The following is a 19,754-nucleotide window of genomic DNA, read 5'->3' as shown; positions in this document are numbered from 1 at the left end:
CTCCCAGGATGGCAAGAAGCTCTTCCACTTGCTGAAAAAGCAACTTTGTTGTTGGTGGGAAACTCAGGGCTCCTGCCTTGGGCATCGGGTCCACACATCTCAGAGATTGGTCAAGAATAGCCTGTGTGTCCCTGGAAGGCACAGAGATCTCATTCCTGTCCCTGGGAGGTGGGAGCCCAGGCATCATGCCCCATGTTCACATTAACCACCCACCCATGAAGAACAAATTTGCTCATTTTCCAGTCTCTTCTCTCTACAAAAAGTAGAGAAATTATTACTCAGTGAAACAGTGGGAGTCTCAAGGATTATTCTATACCACGATAACACAGTTGGTGGCTTTCCAGAGACCACAGGGTATGGGCAGGGATGCACATATCTCCCCAACAATATGGCCTCAATGTGAAACTGTCTGTTAGGAGTCCCAGATGCTGCAATACCTTTTTTTTTTTTTAACACCTTTATTGGAGTATAATTGCTTTACAATGGTGTTTTAGTTTCTGCTTTGTAACAAAGTCAATCAGCTATACATATACATATATCCCCATATCTCCTCCCTCTTGCATCTCCTTCCAACCCTCCCTATCCCACCCCTCTAGGCGGTGCTTCAATACCTTTGATTCTCAATGGATATGAATGTCAATCTTTGTTACAACCAGAAGGTTGAAGGAATGCAGGGCCACGGTCTGTGTATGGTTGTCATGACCAGGGCCACACTCAATGTTTGGAGGGTTATTACCTCTCTTAGCAGGCTAAGAGGCAGTGAGGGAGGAGGCATTTGTTTCAACCACATGGATATTGGGAACTGAAACATCCCAAGGAACTGTTTAGGATACCCAGGTAGCTGTTCAATTACCCAGCAGCACAATCGGCTCAGCAATTGGCCACAGGGGCTTGAGGGGCAAAGGCTGACCTGAGCGGGAGGACCATGGATGCCTGGCTGGATGCTCAGAGGCCAAGGGCTGTTCTGAGACTTGACTGTTTTGACACCCGTGCAGATGGAACAGAGGGTCCATGCAGTCCCAGGAGGGCCCCGCCAGCCCTCAACAAGGTAGCACCGATGGGCCGGCAGCTTGATGCACCCAGTCCTGTATAAATCCGCACATGTCTACAGAGTACCTTGCATGTCAGGGCTGCGCTGGACTGTGGCTGCTCAGGGTGGGGCCAGCACCCCTTCCCAGGTGGGAGGGTAGAGGGAAACCCTGCATGACCTCTGAGACCCTAAGTACCCTTGACTGAGGTTGAGTTCAATCTGAATCAGTTGAGTGACCAGAGCAGACATTACATTCATCTTCTATCAGAGCCCAGGGCTGGAGGAGCAGAAAAACAATGGCCTAGCTCAACCTTGATCCTAATCCTAAACTCGGACCCTGACCCTAAACCCTGACCTAACCTTAACCCTAGCCCATACCCTAAACCTAACCCATACTCATACCCGTATCCTACCTGTATCCTAATCCTAACCCATACCCTAACACAGTGAGACCAAAACCATAAACCTTAACCAATAAAGAAAACTACAACCGTGACCAAAACCATAAACCATAAAATGTATTCATTAACCATACATATGTCATAACCATAAACCATAACCCAGTCCCAGCCCCCCAAGTCTCAGCCCTAGCACTAACCCTCCAAACCACTAACACCAAGCCATATCTAATCAAATCATACAAATACGTCATAAAAAAGAAAACTACATCAGTATACCTTATAAATAGGAATGTAAGAATCCTCCACAAAATAAGAGCAACATGAAACCAAAAGAGTATTAAATGGATGATGCCATAAGCGTCTCTACACCAGAAATTTCAGCTTGTTCAACATATTAAAACTAAGCTATGTATTAAACCACAATAAAGGTGTGAAGTAAAAACACATGATAATATCAGTTATTGCAGAAAAAGCTATAATCAAAATCCAGTGCTATTTCATGATACAAACACTCAAAAGTAGGAGTAACAACCTAAATGTCCATTGACAGAGGAATGGCTAAAGAAGATGTGTACATATAAACAATGGAATATTACCCACCTGTAAAAGAGAACGAAATAATGCCATTTGCAGCAACATGGATGGACCTAGAGATTGTCATACTGAGTGAAGTAAGTCAGACAGACAAGGACAAATATTGTAGGATATCGCTTATATGTGGAATCCAAAAAAAATGGTACAGATGAACTTATTTACAAAACAGAAATAGAGTCACAGATGTATTGGTATATAGAAAACAATCTTATGGTTACCGGGGGGAAAGAGGGGGAAGGATAAATTGTGAGATTGGGATTGACATATACACACACTACTATATATAAAACAGATAACTAATAAGGACCTACTGTAGAGCACAGGGAACTCTACTCAATACTCAGTAATGACCTACATGTGAAAAGAACCTAAAAAAGAGTGAATATATGTATATGTATAACTGATTCACTTTGCTGTACAGCAGAAAGTAACACAACATTGAAAATCAACTATACTCCAATAAATTTTTTTTTTAAAGTAGTAATAAAAGGAAATTTGTTCAATATGGAAAAGAGTAGTACACAAAGCCACAGAAAACATCATACTCAGTGTTAAAGCCTGAAAGATTTACTCCTGAAATCAGGAACAAGGCCAGGAAGCTGGCCTTCACTGCTGTTACTCAATAGTGTACTGGAAGTTCTAACCAGAGTCTTGAGGTAAGAAATAAAAGGCATCCATGTGTGAATGGAAAAATTAAAGCTGCGTCTATTCACAGAACACAGATCACATCTTGTATATAAAACTTCCTATATCAACAAAAAATTATTTGAGCTATCAACTAATTCAGCAAAATTATAGGACAAAATATCAATTCACGAAAATCTATCTTATATGTGTACACTAGCAATAAATAATCTGAAAAAGAATATATGAAAACAATTCCATTTTAAATAATGTCAACGTTAATATTTAGGAATATACTTGATCAAGATGTGACTTGTTTTTATGTATGTAAAGTTGTTTGTACGTTCGAAATTACGGGGAAGTCAGTTACTTTTCAAAACGCCCTGTCATTACCATGCCAGAAAAGCAGAGAAAACATCAAACTTCCATATAGAGGCCAAGCCTTACCCAGATGCAGTTCACCCAAAGTCCACATGGAATTTACAGGCACTGTGGGAAGATTAGATTAGGAGCCACTATGTCTTTGGTGTTGTGGATGATCTGGATGCGATAGAAACAGTGGGATTTTCGAGTTCCAATTTTCTACATCATCACACCAAAAAAACTATTAGAACTAATACATGAATTCAGTAAAGTTACAAAATCAATAACACAGAAATCAATTGCATTTCTAAACACTAGTAATGGACCATCAGAAAGAGAAAGAAAACAACCCTATTACAATTGCATCACAAAGAACAAATACCTAGGAATAAATTTAACCAAGGACTTGAAAGACCTACACACTGAAAACTTTTAAGACATCGATGAAGAAATTGAAAAAGACACAAATAAATGGAAAGATATCCCCTTCTCAGGGAATGGAAGAATTAATATTGTTAAAATTTCCATTCTGCCCAAAGCAACGTACACAGCGAATGCCATCCCTACCAAATTTCCAATGGTATTTTTCACAGAAATAAAACAAATCATCCTAACATTTGTGTGGAACCATAAAGGACCCCAAATAGCCAAAGCGACCCTGAGAAAGGAGAACAGGCTGCAGGCATCTTGCTCCCTGACTTCACACTACATTGTGAAGCTACAGTGGCCAAAAGAGTGTGGAACTGGCACAAAAACAGGCGCAGGGACCAGAGGAACAGAACAGAACCCAGAATTAACCCCACACAGATGGGGTCAGTTACTTTGCGACAAAGGGGCCAAGGACACACCAAAGGGAAGGACAGTCCCCGCAATAAGCAGTGCTGGGAAAAATGGACACCACATAGCTCATGCCGGTTACACTGCACACAAAACTGACTAAAAACGCAGTTTTCCACATCAAGCCCTTCCTGGGTGGCATGAAGACGGACAACCCTCCCTCAGCAGTCAGTCACACACACACAGGAAGCTTCTCCTCACTTCTCCTCACCTTTTCCTCCTGGCGTCTCCTGGGTCGTCAGGAAACCCAGCTCCTGTCAGCATGGACACAGCCCCGTGTTGTCCTGAAGCCCAAGCCCCGGCGAGTCTAAAGGAGACTCAGCTCCTGTCAGCAGAGACGCTGACCCGGGAATCCCAGCACAAGCTCTGGCGGCGCCTGAGACAGAACTCCCGTCAGCGGCGCGCAGAGCCAAGACCGGTGGAACGCGCGTGCGCAGTGGGTCAGAGAGGCGGGCTCACCTACTCTGTGGTCAGTGCGGGACGTGCTGCACCCGACTCACAGTTCACTGGAGACTGCGCTCCCTGCTGGCAGAACTGCTGAACCCACTAAACTGCGGAAATTCAAACTGAAATGGAGACAGTGTCCCCAAACTTTTCTAAAAATAGTTAAGGAACAATTAATTAGACACCATATGGCATGAAATGACGCAAACTTCACAACTTACACCAAATTCATTCAAAATTATTCATAGACAAACAAAATGCAAAACTATTCAAAATTATAGAAGAAAACATAGAAGAAAATCAATAGGAGCTTGGGTTTGGTCATGTAGATCATGAGCTTTGAGTTTTAACACACAACACAAAAAGGCAATCCACAAAGAAAAATAAGGACTACTATCATCACAAAGCTAACTCACACCTCAGGAATCACAACAGATGATTCCCAGAATGAACTGATTTGCAGGAGGCAGCATGCCTGCAGTCCTCAGCCCTCAGCCCCCAGGTGGTGCACCTTTCATAGGAGAGATTTATTTCCTGCTTTCCAGGAGACAGAGAGAATATGGAAAGTGTCTCTCTTGCATGGGTCTTTTCTTAAGTAACATTAATTCAAAAGAATTAATATGTCATTAAGACATATTTAGAAGTGACCTGCTCTGGGCCCTTACAATATATACATACATACATACAAGAAAGAGAGAGACAGAGAAACAGAGAGAGAGAGGCACTGACAGAGAAAGAGAATGAACACAAGGGAGAGGGATCGAGTAGAAGTCACAGAATTTTCATAAATCAGTCTTCATGTTAGAACCCAGTCACAATGTCCATGCACCCTGGAGGGGAGGGGATTACACAAGGACGTTTGACCGGGAGGCACCACAGAGGCCGAGATGAGACACTGGGTCCTGAATCTAAACATAACAGGAGGGCTTCCCTGGTGGCGCAGTGGTTAAGAATCCTCCTGCCAATGCAGGGGACGCGGGTTTGATCCCTGGTCCGGGAAGATCCCACATGCCGCGGAGCAACTAAGCCTGTGCGCCACAACTACTGAGCCCGCATGCTGCAACTACTGAAGCCCACACGCCTAGAGCCTGTGCTCTGCAACAAGAAGCCACCACGATGAGAAGCCCGCACACCGCAACGAAGAGTAGCCTCTGCTCGCCACAACTAGAGAAAGCTGGCGCACAGCAACGAAGACCCAACACAGCCAAAAAGAAATAAGTAAATAAATAAATTAAAAAAAAAACCATACCAGGAGAACCTGGAAGGTTGTATGCCAAAGGGGACGATGTCTGAATTTTATTTAATTTCAACCCTCCCATGGTGGAGGAGGGATGGGAAGCAGACAGGAAGGGGAGTGACTTTCCCTAGGTCCCAGAGCGGACCCAGGCCTGTTTCAGTTATATTCTGTGCTACACCAGCCCTTTATGTAATCCTTCCTTTGCTAAGTCTCTGCGTGAGCTACATGTGATACCAGCCCAGGGGGTCTTACAGGCACTGTAGGTGTTTATAGGTCTATACACATGATGGACTCCCTAGGAAGTAGCTGCTAGAATGACCTCCACTGTGCAGATGGGAGATTGGGGAGTTCCTGAGAGGCACATGGCTTGTCCAGGGTCACATCACTGGGAAGGAGGAGGAGCCAGGTCTGAAACCAGCTGTGTCCTCAGCTGGGGTCCTGGCTGCAACCTGGCCTCCCCAGGGCTGTGGAGTGGGCTGTGTTGGTGTCACTGTGCATGGACATGGCATGGGGTGGGGGGTGAGCAGTCAGCAGCCCAGAGGTGCCCTTGGGGAGCTCTGTGTAAGGAAGAAGCCTGGGTAAAGGGACCCTAGGAAGCGACCTCACTTCCCTGGCAATAGAGCCCAACACAACTTGGAACCTGAGTAACTAGGCACCCACATTCTAGAGAAGCTCCTACCCAGTTCACTTGGTTGGAGATGCTCAAATGGATATGTTCTGCTGTGACCCAATATCCTGAGGACGTGGTCTCAGGAAAGTTCACAGTGAGAGCCTTTACTGACACTGCAGACATTGGGTCAGGTCTCACCCCAGAGGCCTTTGGCCATTTGCCCAGAGGGACCCAAAGGTAACAAAGGGAGGCCCAGGGCAGGCCTGCCTAGGCCAGGCCACCACTCTGATCCCACTCAGGTAGCCCTATGTCCCCTCCCTGTATGTGTGGAGGTGGGGGATTTACATGGGGGGGCTCTGCCTCAGCAAGAGCAGGCTGATGAGGGGTCAGAAGCCTGGTGGGCTGGTCATGTCCACACCCCAGGTTAAAGCTGGCTGGGTGGGATGTGGAGAGCTGGGGCAGCACCCTTCTGCCCAAGGTTTACCCCAAGCCCTCCAGATGTATCTCTTTCCTCCTGGGTGGATATCTGAGCGGACACCTGACTGTGCCTGATCGGGGAGCAGAGGTCAAGTGGGCAGGAGAATCAGTGATTATGGCTGGGCAGGGCTCTGATACCTCTGGGCTGGGCCGGGCCGGGCCGGCTGCTGGTCACTGTCATCGCAGAGCCCCACTCTGGAGATGAGCGAGGAGCTGGTCGACGGGGACTCCCAATCCATCTCCCCGAGTGAGGGGGCCGTGCGCCACACTGCCAATGAGGGCCGACGCAGGCTCCCATCGAGTGTGGCCACGGAGGGTTCTCCAGAACCAGGACCCAGAGATGAAGGCCTCCTGCCCAGACACCACCCAGGCCACTCCCCAAGGTCCTGTCCCCGGCCTACGTGCAGCTCAGCATATCCGGCTCTGACCTGGAGCGCCGTGTCAACCTTCGCCTGAGTCAGCTGGAGGACCTGGAGCCTCTCACTGTGGCAGAGCCCAAAGGAGAGAAGGGGTGGGCGCGTGTCAGTGTGTGGGGAGGGGTGAGTGCTGGGCCACACAGGGGGGAGCCCCTAGAGGCTGGTGTTGGGCCAGGAGCAAAGACTGGCATCAGACCACCCATCTGGTGGACTGCAGTCAGAGAAGACATCCTGCTGTGGGTTCCTGGGCTGGGACTTCTCCGCAAGGCTCTGGGAAGATTTCTGTCCTTGGAAAGGCTCGTGAAAAGGCAGGCCTGTGGGTAATCTTTTCTTTTCTCACAGCTCCAGCAGGAGACCCAGAGCCAGATGAAGATCCACCACCTGGGCAGGGAGAACCTGCAGCTGCTTTTGCAGGAGTCCCAGATCCAGATGTTAATTTACCACCCCTGCAGGGAGAACCTGCAGGAGACCCAGCGCCATTTCCGAAATCACCAGCCCCGTGGGCGGAGCCAGATCTGCAACCACCATCGCTGTCAGCTCCTGATTTATACCATCAACCCTCCCCCGGCCTGAAATTTACTTTCCTTCCCCTGTCGTTGTTTTTGTTTGGGTGTTTTGTAATTTTATTGTTTTCTTTCACATTATTTATGACATCCTGTACTTTAAGTGTTTTAAGTGTAAAATAATAAAATTTAAACTTTTTCAATTTTAAACGGTGCGATTCAGGGGCATTAAGTACATTCACAATGCTGTGCAACCATCACCACTGTCTAGTTCCAGACTATTTCATTCCCCCAAAATAAAATCCTGTATCCAAAGCATGCACTCCCCATTCTTCCCTCCTCCACCCTCTCACAACCCCTAATACTCTTTATTTCTCTGTTTCTCTACCTATTCTGGATGTTTCCTATAAATGAAATCATACAAAAGGTGGCTTTTGTGTCTGCCCACATATGTTAAGAGGGGACTGGTGAATTTTTGCTTTTGTTTTTATTTGAAATAGCATGTTTGTTATTTGAAAGGGAAATCCAGATGGATTAAAGATGAGATGTACAAAATTTTAGTAAATATGTGCATAATTTCAGGGTAGACACTGCTGTTCTAAGTGTGACACCAGAACCAGAAGACAGAAGGGAAATGCTTAGCTTTTCATGTGGCAAAAGCAAACCAACCGACTGACCAAGAAAGACAGCTGGAAAGACAAATCACAAACTGGAAAAGCATTCCCCATGATCCAAGCCCAGAGAAAGGCTGAACATCCCTGTAGTCCAAAAATCTCTCAAAAATCAATGTTCTAAAAAGAAACAGAGCAAACACACATAATTCCAACAAGAGGCCATGCATACGGCCAATGTATCTTAGAGATGCTTGACCACTCAGGTTAGGACACACGCAAACATAAATTCTATGGAGACAGCATTGGTCACCATCACACTGGCAGGTGTTTAGTCTGGTGACCACCAGCCCTGGTGACAACATGAGAAAGCAAAGGCCCCAGCAGATCCCCTAGAGGGAAGAGTGAATGGACAGTCCTCTAGGGGAGAACAGTGTGCACGACCCATCAAAGTTCCACAGATACAGCCCTTTACTAGCAGTGCTAATCCTTAGAGTTGATCCCACTGAGATTCCTGCACAACTTTTCAAAGATGTCTTTTCAAGGGTATTCATCACAGCACTGGTTGAAATAGTAGGGAATTGTAAGCAACACTAATGTTCATGGAGGGGGAAATGATCTATCAGTTCTGGTCCACATAGATGAACAAATGCTGTGCAGCTGGGGAAAGTGGGCACAGGGTCTCTACCTAGTAACAGGGGAGAGAGGGGAGACTTCAGGGTTCTTTATGTGGGACGCACGTGGACCAACCGTCTGCATCCAGGATCCCATCTGTAAGACTACATACATCTGAAATCAACATAGATGTAAATGAACCTGCTTTTGTGAGAGTGAGACAGAGATAGAGACAGAATGAGACAGAGCCTGAGAGGTATGCACCAAACCACTCATGACAGTCACCTCTGGGGGTGGGATTTGCAAATATCTTCTCCTTAGGTGATATTTCAATTTCTTATAATGTGCGTGTATTACCTTTATAATTCTAAAAAGATTATAATCATATGTGCTCCATTCATCACTCATCTATGGAGTAATTACATTATTTCATTTTTATTTTTAAAAGATTTACTACAAGGATAATAAACATTTATGAGAGTGAAATAATGAATTCTAAAGGAATTAAGAATCAAGTAAAGCACAAAGTCTTTTGGTGACTCAGCTCCAGGCCAGCTAGGTGGCAGGACATGGCAGGGTTGGGGCAAGTTTCTCCAGGTTATGTATGTTCTGAATCAGCATCCACTGGAGGTGAGGAAGGAAGTACAAGACTTGTACACTGAAAACTACAATAGCTTGTTGAAAGAAATTAAGAAAGACCTAGGGACTTCCCTGGTGGCGCAGAGGTTAAGAATCCTCCTGCCAATGCAGGGGACATGGGTTCGAGCCCTGGTCTGGGAAGATCCCACATGCTGCAGAGCAATGAAGCCTATGCGCCACAACTACTGAGCCTGCGCCCTAGAGCCCACGAGCCACAACTACTGAGCCCGCCTAGAGCCTGTGCTCCGCAACAAGAGAAGCCTCCACAATGAGAAGCCTGCACACTGCAATGAAGAGTAGCCCCCGCTCACCACAACTAAAGAAAGCTCGCACGCAGAAACAAAGACCCAACACAGCCAAAAATAAATAATAAATAAATTTTTTAAAAAAGACCTAAATTCATGGAAAATAATCCCATATTCATGGATCAGGAGGCTTAAGTCTATTAAGATTGCAATACTCCATAAATAGACCAAAAGATTCAAAGAATCCCTACCAAATTCCCAGGTAGTGTTTTGCAGAAATTGACAACCAATCTAAAATTCATGTGGAAAATTTAACGGACTTAGAATAGATCAAGGAATCTTGAAAAAGAAGAACAAAGTTGGAGGTATGGAGAACCAGGAGGAACCCCATGGTTGGCATAAAAACAATTTAAGCTGAAGATAGTGAGATTCAACACATGGAGAAAAAAAGCCTTCTTGGAGCTCCTCTTATCGGAATAAAAGCTGAAACTTCTTAGAATGACCATGGCCATAAATTCCCTCTTCAGAGTGGCTTCTCTTCCCAGAAGAGAGACCAAGAGTAAACCTACCATAAATCCTTCTGCAGGGTGTTTTATGACCCTGAAGAAGATGCAAAGATCACGCATCCTTGTACAGACAAACATTATCACAAAGTTTCTCATTGTTTTCCAAAATACCTGTTAGTATTCCTGGAGAAACCTATCTGTTCTTCCCTTAGAAGCCAATTCTACCCTCTCTGTTTCCCCTATTAAGTTAGGTTTATAAGCTTTTAACTTTCACCATTTACCATGTTAGTTACTTTTTTGTTTGGCTGTCTTCTGTAAGTTTAATTTACAAGCCCCAGCCACTAATCCTGAGAAGGCAGAAGAAAATTTTCTGCTCCTTCACAGTTTTGGCAAAAACAAAGGGAAGGCTGGGACACACCACTCACTCCAGAGGCTGTGATGGGATCTCAGGATGTCTGAAAAAACTAAGAAAAGGTAAAAATTCTGACCAAGTCAGCCTCCCAGATATCTGCTCTGAACGGGTCAACTGAGGGGAGTAACAGTCTCTCCTTGTCTCCTTTCCAAATTTAGACTGGCAGGAGGAAACACTTGGAGGGACTACTTCTCTGGGTGTCGTGATCTTGCATGACCCTCAGTTTTGGTGTCCTTTCCCTCCAGGTACAGCACTGCTTTCCCTTTTGCCCTATTTGGTGTCCTGGGAGCTTGGCTTGGATCCAGTGAGTACGTTCTCTCTATGGCTTTCCTCCTGCGGGGAACACCACTTGTGCACCCTGCATCTGTAGACAGCGAACTGTCACATTTGGGGCCTCAGAATTTGTAGCTGGCTGTCCAGAAATGTGGGCTGCATCCCACTTGAGGCTGATGTTCTACCGATGGAGGCTGCCAGCTCTTAGGGGTTCATCTAGTCTTTATTTCTTTTGGCTGTCTTTGGGAGTGACTCACTAGATCATGGGGGATGCCTTTTTTACCCTCTTTAGTGACACCTTTTAGTCCATGGTTAAGCAATAAAATGGCTTACTGGATTTGTGTCATGTTTGGAATATACATTTGGAGACTCCCTGGGAGGAAAAAGAGAGTTCAATACTGCCAGGATAATTTACTGGTTGTTTTGGCCAAATACCTGATAAGATATCTGCAAGGATTTTTTTAAAAAGGTTCTCACCCTAAAACAAATATCCTATTGAAACCTCTCAGATGATTAAATTAAAAGAAAGACAAAGGAAGATCATGGCGAGCCTAAGAACACTTCCTTAACAAAACAAAAGAACAGAAATCAGATTTAGAGCAAAAACTAAAATCCATCTACACCATCAGTCCTCCCATTCACATTACACTGTGCTCATGCCATCTCCCAGATAGTCCCCTGGAGAAAATCCAAGTTCGCTAATGGCCAGATCATTTGCCAGGATCTCTTGCTAATTTTCAGAAGGTGGCCCAACTGGAGGCTGATGTTCAGGGCCTGAGAGAAGCTATTTGTGAGACCTTCTCTGCTAAGACCAACTGGGCTAAAATGGAACTATGCACTCTGAGGGAGAGAGACCATGCCGAGCCTTTGTGGAAGGACCTAGGAAAACATCCCAAAGGCACACAGCTCTAAATCTGGACACGGGAACCTTTTGATTTACATCTCAGTTGGAAATCTTTTCCTTGATATAAAGAAGCAAATTCAAGATAAGTTGAATGGGCACATCAGCCTCTTGATGTTACAATTGAGTGGGATATGCAATTCTTCAAAGAATTAAAAACAGCCATCCTTGCTTTACTAATCTCATCGATACAGAAACAGAACTGTGGCTCTAGGAGGAATTCAAAGCCCACCCACCCATCTCACCGATATCAAAGCCTCTACTTCCTTCTCATGTCAGGTCATTAGAAAAATAACTGTCCTACACTCAAGAAAGAAGAAAAACTTAAACAGTAATTTCCCTACACCTCTGATAATAAGAAATATGCCCCCAGAATTCCTTCTTTAAAATGCTTACATCCCTCCTCAGGCCCTTCTACCAGCAAGAGCTGTGTTCTCCAAGTCCTGAGAACCATGTCTTTATTATTTCTTTTTTTAAATTTAATTTTATTTATTTATTTATACAGCAGGTTCTTATTAGTCATCAGTTTTATACACATCAGTGTATACATGTTAATCCCAATCGCCCAATTCATCACACCACCACCCCACCCCCTGCCGCTTTCCCCTCTTGGTGTCCATACGTTTGTTCTCTACATCTGTGTCTCAATTTCTGCCCTGCAAACCGGTTCATCTGTACCATTTTTCTAGGTTCCACATATATGTGTTAATATATGATATTTGTTTTTCTCTTTCTGACTGAACTTCACTCTGTATGACAGTCTCTAGATCCATCCACGTCTCAACAAATGACCCAATTTCGTTCCTTTTTATGGCTAATACTCTACTGTATATATGTACCACATCTTCTTTATCCATTCATCTGTTGATGGGCATTTAGATTGCTTCCATGACCTGGCTATTGTAAATAGTGCTGCAATGAACATTGGGGTGCATGTGTCTTTTTGAATTATGGTTTTCTCAGGGTATATGCCCAGTAGTGGGATTGCTGGATCAAAAGGTAACTCTATTTTTAGTTTTTTAAGGAACCTCCATACTGTTCTCCGTAGCAGCTGTATCAATTTACATTCCCACCACCGGTGCAAGAGGGTTCCCTTTTCTCCACACCCTCTCCAGCATTTGTTGTTTGTAGATTTTCTGATGATGCCCATTCTAACTGGTGTGAGGTGATACCTCATTGTAGTTTTGATTTGCATTTCTCTAATAATTAGTGATGTTGAGCAGTTTTTCAAGTGCTTCTTGGCCATCTGTATGTCTTCTTTGGAGAAATGTCTATTTAAGTCTTCTGCCCATTTTTGGATTGGGTTGTTCGTTTTTTTAATATTGAGCTGCATGAGCTGTTTATATATTTTGGAGATTAATCCTTTGTCCGTTGATTCGTTTGCAAATATTTTCTATTCTGAGAGTTGTCTTTTCGTCTTGTTTATGGTTTACTTTGCTGTGCAAAAGCTTTGAAGTTTCATTAGGTCCCATTTGTTTATTTTTGCTTTTATTACCATTACTCTAGGAGGTGGATCAAAAAAGATCTTGCTGTGATTTATGTCAAAGAGTGTTCTTCCTATGTTTTCCTCTAAGAGTTTTACAGTGTCCGGTCTTACATTTAGGTCTCTAATCCATTTTGAGTTTATTTTTGTGTACGGTGTTAGGGAGCGTTCTAATTTCATTCTTTTACATGTAGCTGTCCAGTTTTCCCAGCACCACTTATTGAAGAGACTGTCTTTTCTCCACTGTATATCCTTGCCTCCTTTGTCATAGATTAGTTGACCATAGGTGCGTGGGTTTTTCTCTGGGCTTTCTATCTTGCTCCATTGATCTATGTTTCTGTTTTTGTGCCAGTACCATATTGTCTTGATTACTGTAGCTTTGTAATATAGTCTGAAGTCAGGGAGTCTGATTCCTCCAGCTCCATTTTCTTCCCTCAAGACTGCTTCGGCTATTCGGGATCTTTTGTGTCTCCATACAAATTTTAAGATTTTTTGATCTAGTTCCGTAAAAAATGCCATTGGTAATTTGATAGGGATTGCATTGAATCTGTAGATTGCTTTGGGTAGTATAGTCATTTTCACAATATTGATTCTTCCAATCCAAGAACATGGTATATCTCTCCATCTGTTGGTATCATCTTTAATTTCTTTCATCAGTGTCTTATAGTTTTCTGCACACAGGTCTTTTGTCTCTCTAGGTAGGTTTATTCCTAGGTATTTTATTCTTTTTGTTGCAATGGTAAATGGGAGTGTTTCCTTAATTTCTCTTTCAGAGTTTTCATCATTAGTGTATAGGAATGCAAGAGATTTCTGTGCATTGATTTTGTATCCTGCAACTTTGTCAAATTCATTGATTAGCTCCAGTAGTTTTCTGGTGGCATCTTTAGGATTCTCTATGTGTAGTATCATGTCATCTGCAAACAGTGACAGTTTTACGTCTTCTTTTCCAATTCGTATTCCTTTTATTTCTTTTTCTTCTCTGATTGCCGTGGCTAGGACTTCCAAAACTATGTTGAATGATAGTGGTGAGAGTGGACATCCTTGTCTTGTTCCTGATCTTAGAGGAAATGCTTTCAGTTTTTCACCATTGAGAATGACGTTTGCTGTGGGTTTGTCGTATATGGCCTTTATTATGTTGAGGTAGGAGAACCATGTCTTTAAATGCGAACATTCAAGGATATAAGTCTAACTTGAGGGTGCCTTGCTTTTAATTGTGCTTCTTGCTTCCTGTCATAAAGTATGAGACATTTATTTCTTCACCTGGTAAGTGCAATTAACACTCCATCCCCCCCAAAAAAGTGCAATGCTTTCTTCCTTTGCATGCCCAACCATTGGAAAGTAACCTAGTGCACTAAAATCACTACCTGAGACTGAAAAGGAAAGGGTTAACTGTAGACAAACTGGATATTTTATCCACTCAGATTGGCTTTATAAAACACCAAGATGGACACATGGTATTTCCAGAAGTTCCTTTGTTACAGACTTTGGTCCACAGGCTCCATAAGGCTACATATCAGGGCAAATCCAAACCTTAAAAGTCTTCTCCACAAATATTAGTAAAAAGCTTTAGTTCTCACTAAGCAAGTAATCTTTCTTGTTTCATCTGCCAGAAACACAATTCAGAGCCTTTTATATAAACCGATGATTATTTATATTACTCAGTTTTACTGACTCATGGCTAAAATTTTGCAAAAAAAAGGTACTATATCTATTTGCATTTGTCTGTATGATTATGGACGACTTTTATCACAGCAGGGGGTGTTCCTCAACCAAGAACCTAGGAGGGTAAAGGGAAAATTATTTTTCCTCCCATACACGTTTTCGAACACTATTCATAAATAGGAGGAAATAAACTATCAATCCATGCAAAAACATGGATGAATCTTACATGTATATTGCTAAGTGAAAGAATTCAGTCTGAGGAGGCTACACACTGTATGACTCCATTTATATGACATTCTGGAACAGGTAAAACAGAGATGGTAAACAGGTTATGGGGTGGGGGGTTGAAATATTACATATGATACTTTAGTGATGGATACCTGCCACTATGCATTAGTCTTTTCTAATGGATTTTTACAACCTAACAAGTAAATCATAATATATTTAAATTTAGTTTTTTTATGATATGGGAGTGTCACAGGATGTAATAGAGAATATGACAAAGAATCTAACTGATTTAGAAATGTATGGAAAAAAAAAACTCACTGTTGGTGGTGGGGCAAAAGGTACTGACCTAAGTAATTATGGAAAAGAACGGAATCTGTAGAACAAAGGCAAAATGTAGCATACACAAATACCGGACTCTGTAAGTTCTTTCCCATGGGGGTATTAGCTAATAGTGAAACTACTATATCTGTAATCTGGAATGGAACAAGAAACGAATTCAATGAATGACAAAAAGCCAGGTTTCTTATCGTTGGAGTGGGAAGTTACAGATAAACAAAGGCAGAAGGTTATAACATCCATGTAATAATGGATAGATTAGATTTCCTCAATTTTAAACACTTTTGTGCATCAAAAGGTGCTATCCAGAAAGTGAAAACACAGTTCACAGAATAGAAGTATTTCACATGATATATCTGACAAGAGTCTGTTCTTCAGAATATATCAAGAACTTTTACAAATCATCAACAAAAAGACAACTCAAGTTTTGAAATGGAAAAGAACTTGAACAGACTCATCTCCAGACAAGAAATACAAATGGTCGACAAGCACATAAAAGATGTCAAACATCAACAGTCATGGTGTAAATGCAAATTAATACCATAATGTGATCCCCCTTCACAAACACTAGAATGGTTATAATCCAGAAACCTGAAAGTATCAAATGTTAGCAACAACGTAGAGAAATCAGAACCCTCAAATATTGCTTGTGGAAATGGAAAATACTGCAGCATATGTGTACGCTAGTTTGGCATTTCCTCAAAAAGATAAAAAAAATACAATTACCATATGCTTCAACAAACCCACTCCTAGATATAGACCCTGAAAAATTGAAAACAGGTGTTCAAACAAAAACTTGTACATTAATATTCATAGCAGCACCGTTCACAATAGCCAGAAGGTAGAAATGACTGAAATGTCTATCAAAGGGTGAATGGATAAACAAAATGGGTAGATCCATAAACTATCCTATTATTCTGCCATATAAAGGAAAAAGTAAAATGGTGCCGCCACTATGGAAAATAATATGGCAGGTCCTCAAACACTTAAACAGTTAGTGTATGATCTGTCAATTCCACTTCAGGGTATATACTCAAAATATTTGAAAGGAGGAAGTGGAACAGATATTTGTACAACCATACACATAGCAGCATTATTCACAATAGCCAAAAGGTGGAAGCAACCCAAGTATCCATCAGTGGATGAACATATAAACAAGTGTAGTATATACACAATGGGATATGATTCAGCCTTTAAAACTAAGGTAATTCTCACACATGGTACATGTGGATGAACCTCAAAGTCACCATGCTAAGTGAAATAAGTTGGTTACAGAAGGACAAGTACTGTACAATTCTACTCATATAAGGTATCCAGAGATGTCAAATTCAGTGACAAAAAGAATGTGGTTGTCAGGGGCTGAGGGCAGTTAATGGATACTTGGGGGAAATGAAAAAGTTCTAGAGATGGATGGTGAGAATATTTTTACAATATGAAGGTAGTTAATGCCACAGACCTATACACTTAAATGTTTACATGGTAAATGTCATGTTATGAATTTTAATCACAATGAAAAAAAAATGAAGTACTGATACATGTTACAACACAAATGGACATTGAAAACATCCTTAGTTTAAAAAGCCATACGGAAAAGGCCATCCAGATCATACTCATCTTGTGCGCTTTAAATCCATCAAGGTTGCAAAAATAAGTAAAAAACTCAGTAACGGTTCCAGAAAAAGAAAACTGGATCACAATGGAAAAAGATGTTTTCAAACAGTTGGGACAGCTGGTACAAGTTGAAGTGGGCCTGTGGATTAAATTATAATGTCTTCTCATGCCCTATGTCAATAGCAGAGCCTAACAGGATGAAGAAAGACTTCCTCTTCTTTTCTGGCAAGAGCTTAGTCAATGAGAGACCATCACAACTCAGCCAAAGAAAAGCCATGACTCTTTGTTTACTATGGTCCTCTCAACTTCCCTTTCCCCCTCTATAAGATTTCCCCTCTCCATTTTGCTTGGGACTTGCACGTGGCTCACCATGGTTGCAGACCCTTGAAGTGGTTGTAATTCTTTGCTGATTGTGAATAAACCCATTTTTGCTGGACAAATAACTGGAAGTCTATTTGTTTTAGGTCAGCAGTGGTCACGTGCAAACTCTGGAGTGCCACCCTGCTCCACGGGCAGCAGGCACGAGGGTTTGCCCCCTGCCCATATTACTGTTTGGAGCAGCCAACTCCGGATGGACTTGACTCCCAACAGGAAGGTATCATGCCTGTTCCAGGCAGAAAGCAGATGTCTGGGCAGTAACTGTTCAAGGGGGAGGGGGCAGGGTACCTGAGGTCTCCTAGGGCTGCCATTCCCTGGGGAAGAGCCAACTCTCCATCTATTGTGGGTCTCAGGTCACAGGTCCTTAGTTGTGAGCAGTGTTGTCACTTCAGTCTGATTTCTGCACAAACTTTGCCTATTTGATTTTTTAAGAGTTCCATTCTGGTAGCTCCTCCCCAACTGTTTGTAGGCAAATTGGGCAGTAAAGGCACAAGTGAATCCAAAAGGTCCTCTGCCATCTGCTTCTAAAGTGCAGTCACAGGTATTTGTCAACAGAGCTGAAGATTGACAGAAGGCCCGCAAAGGGAGGAGGAGATCCTTGTCAGCATTTTTGTCCCTCCTCGCTCCCCAGGCACATCCAGCAGGACAGCATTCACAGTCCTGTTGAGTAACTCTGGAAGGGTGTGGAGTGTAATGATCATGCTTAGTAAGCCCTGGAACCTCCCCTTGTTCCCGTGCACCTTTCCCTGGGTGACCTGAGCAAGGCAGCAAATCTCTGCTGCAACCCAGCAATCACATTACAATTTGGCAGCTCTCCAAACTCTGCTTAAATTTTAAAAGCTAGCACAGCTGGGTTTAATTTTACCTCTGTGCATGTGGGAGACAAGAGAAGTATTAATCTTTTGAAACTCAGATTTTTTAAAAAAATTCATTTATTTAATTAATTTATTTTTTGGCTGCATTGGGTCTTCATTGCTGTGTGTGGGCTTCTCTAGTTGTGGTGAGTAGGGGCTACTCTTCGTTGCAATGCGTGGGCTTCTCATTGCGGTGGCTTCTCTTGTTGCAGAGCACAGGCTCTAGGCATGCGGGCTTCAGTAGTTGTGGCTCGCAGGCTCTACAGCGCAGGCTCAGTAGTTGTGGCGCATGGGCTTAGCTGCTCCGTGGCATGTGGATCTTCCTGGACCAGGGCTCGAACCCATGTCCCCTGCGTTGACAGGCGGATTCTTAACCACTGTGCCACCAGGGAAGCCCTGAAACTTCAGATGTTAATTTAAATTGTATTACCAGGGTTTTGAGTTGACAAGTAAGACGACCAGCAGAATGACAGTGGGTCGGGAGGGTGAGGGTTTTGTTCATAGGATGTATCCATCACCTTGAAGTCCAGACATCTCACAGGACTCCTTTGCAAGATATGACCTAAACAAGACATTATTATCAGACTGAAGAGAATCGGATTCCCTGAAGCTATAGGGAGAAGACAGAATCTTTTCTCCTCTTGCCGAGATTTCTTTCAGCAGCAAGGCCAAGTGCTGGAACGCTTTAGTCTACCTAAAGTAAAAGCTCCCAAATTTATAATACAGAAGGGAAAAGGCAGAATAGAATTACCAAGAAATGAAATATATTGTAGACACATTAATGATTTGCATTTGTATCTGCAAATATCTCTGGCCCCTCCCACACACAGACAGTTGAGGTTTGGGGAATTTAAGGGATGTGGGCAGGGGTAGATGAAGCTGAACACTCCCTGGGCCTCAGTCTTCCATCTGTAGCCTGAAGGGGGAGGGAGTGGCCAGGCTGCTCTCCTGGGTGCTGCTACTCCCCCACTCATGTACACACACACACACACACACACACACACACACACACCCCAGTCTGAGCTAGCTCAAGACTCTGAGACCTTCTCCCTCCTCTCCGAGCCACCACCGCTGCCCTGCCGCACAGTGACTGTTTAGAAGGTGGACAAGGGGTGGGGAAGAAGAAACCAGATGTTGTTGTTATAAGCCCTAGTTTTGGAAGGTAGGGGAGGAAAATGCTAAGAAATTCTTCTGAAATTCAAAGCCCAGGGACTCAGACTCACTAAAACCAACTGAGATTTAATTATTAGATTACAGAATGCTTTCCCTACCCAATAGCTTACCACCACATCAACAGGCTCCAGTATACGAACAATGGATTACAACGGGGAGAGTGCCAGGACTCAGACTCTATGTAAGAAAAGTTTCTAGAGAAACCTAAAGACAACAAGAGGCAAAAATAAGGACACCAGAGGACACTGAAGTCTCCAACACTTAACGGCTACAGCAAACATTAAACACAGC

At 43.2% G+C, this 19,754-nt stretch overlaps 1 long non-coding RNA gene across 1 annotated transcript in view; it reads left to right on the top strand.

Moving 5' to 3' along the window:
• The window catches only part of LOC132354819 (uncharacterized), a 32,026-nt gene extending 24,343 nt beyond the window's left edge, over positions 1-7,683 (top strand). The window contains exon 3 of the long non-coding RNA XR_009499421.1: positions 7,376-7,683. This is a non-coding gene — a long non-coding RNA (uncharacterized LOC132354819). The remainder of the gene's footprint in view (positions 1-7,375) is intronic.
• The last annotated feature ends 12,071 nt before the right edge of the window (positions 7,684-19,754 follow it).

Source organism: Balaenoptera ricei, chromosome 20 (genome assembly GCF_028023285.1).
Source record: "Balaenoptera ricei isolate mBalRic1 chromosome 20, mBalRic1.hap2, whole genome shotgun sequence".
In the NCBI taxonomy this organism is placed as follows: Eukaryota; Metazoa; Chordata; class Mammalia; order Artiodactyla; family Balaenopteridae; genus Balaenoptera; species Balaenoptera ricei.
Note: the sequence above shows the minus strand (reverse complement) of the source record. Positions and strands in the feature narration are given on the sequence as shown.